This window comes from Vespula pensylvanica, chromosome 21 (assembly GCF_014466175.1).
Source record: "Vespula pensylvanica isolate Volc-1 chromosome 21, ASM1446617v1, whole genome shotgun sequence".
NCBI lineage: Eukaryota > Metazoa > Arthropoda > Insecta > Hymenoptera > Vespidae > Vespula > Vespula pensylvanica.
The window spans coordinates 1,074,512-1,076,743 of NC_057705.1; positions in this window are offsets into that span (position 1 = coordinate 1,074,512).

Here is a 2,232-nt window from a genome sequence, read left to right on the forward strand (position 1 = left end):
TGTAGAATGAAACGGTGTGGTGGGGATACACTGCCACCCGCGAAGTGATATAAGACGGCCGCCTTTGACAGTGGGTCAAGTCATGCTACGAATTTTCAGTATTTACATCTCAATCCTCGTAGTACGCACGCTACGCAAGAAAAAGAGAAGCGTTAATGTAAGTATATTAATCGATTACTCATTTATTCAATAATCTATACGATTTCTATCTTTGTAGAATGAAACGGTGTGGTGGGGATACACTGCCACCCGTGAAGTGATATAAGGCGGCCGCCTTTGACAGTGGGTCAAGTCATGCCACGAACTTCCAGTATTTACATCTCAATCCTCGTAGTACGCACGCTATGCAAGAAAAAGAGAAGCGTTAATGTAAGTATATTAATCGATCACTCATTTATTCAATAATCTATACGATTTCTATCTTTGTAGAATTAAACGTAGTGGTGGGGATACTATGCCACTTGGGGGAAATATAAGGCGGCCGCCTTTGACAGTTGGTCCATTCATGCCACGAAAATCCACCATTCAAATCTCAATCCTTGCGGTACGCACGCTCCGCAAGTAAGAGAGAAGGGTTACTGTAAATACATTAATCGATCACTCATTTATTCAATAATCTATACGATTTCTATCTTTGTAGAATTAAACGGAGTGGTGGGGACACTGTGCCACTTGGGGGAAATATAAGGCGGCGGCCTTTGACAGTTGGTCCATTCATGCCACGAATTTCCACCATTCAAATCTCAATCCTTGCGGTACGCATGCTCCACACGTAAGAGAGAAGAGTTAATGTAAATACATTAATCGATCACTCATTTATTCAATAATCTATATGATTTCTATTTTTGTAGAAACAAACGGTGTGGTGGGGATACTGTACCACTTGGAGGAGATATCAGGTAGCGCTTTACAACGTTGTATCAATCGTTTCGGGTGGGACCCTTGGGAGGGGCCCAAGGGTGTGGGCCTCCGGGCGGGTTACTGTCTCCAAAACCTTTTCCTCTTTGTTTTTCCTCCTATCCCATTTTTGCTTCAGGTTATATCATCGTGGAACGATTGCTGCGCACAACCATAAAATTGGCCTTTTCGCAGAATGCCATAGGAGCGAGTATTCACAAAGATTTAAGCAAGTACAATGTGGTATCATTCAAATTTTCCACATTTTATACTATTTGTTTTGTTTTAGACTTCCTTCTGCTCTTTGTGAGGACTTTGACAATGTATCTCCGCCAGAGTACTTAGAAAATTTCTAAGGATGGCATGGGAGGAGTACCCACGACGATTTTACGCAAGTAGAATGTAGTATCTTTCACATTTTCGAAATGCTATACTATTTTTTTTTTGTTTCAGATATCCTTCTATGCTTCCGGAGGGCCTTGACAATCTATCTTCGCGAGGGGACTTAGAAAATTTCTAAGGATGGCATGGGAGGGGCTTCCACGAAAGTTTTACGCAAGTACAATGCGTATATCTCATATTTTCGTATTTCTATTCTGTTTCTTTTGTTTTAGTCTTCGACTGTGTGCCTTCGGAGGACGTTGACAATCTATCTCCGCGAGCGGACTTAGAAAATTTCTAAGGATGACATGGGAGGAGTACCCACGACGATTTTACGCAAGTAGAATGCAGTATCTTTCACATTTTCGAAATGCTATACTATTTTTTTTGTTTCAGATATCCTTCTATGCTTCCGGAGGGCCTTGACAATCTATCTTCGCGAGGGGACTTAGAAAATTTCTAAGGATGGCATGGGAGGGGCTTCCACGAGAGTTTTACGCAAGTACAATGCGTATATCTCATATTTTCGTATTTCTATTCTGTTTCTTTTGTTTTAGTCTTCGACTGTGTGCCTTCGGAGTACATTGACAATCTATCTCCGCGAGCGGACTTAGAAAATTTCTAAGGATGACATGGCAGGGGCTTCCACGAGAGTTTTACGCAAGTACAATGCGTATATCTCATATTTTCGTATTTCTATTCTGTTTCTTTTGTTTTAGTCTTCGACTGTGTGCCTTCGGAGGACGTTGACAATCTATCTCCGCGAGCGGACTTAGAAAATTTCTAAGGATGACATGGGAGGGGCTTCCACGAGAGTTTTACGCAAGTAGAATGCAGTATCTTTCACATTTTCGAAATGCTATACTATTTTTTTTTGTTTCAGATATCCTTGTATGCTTCCGGAGGGCCTTGACAATCTATCTCCGCGAGCGGACTTAGAAAATTTCTAAGGAT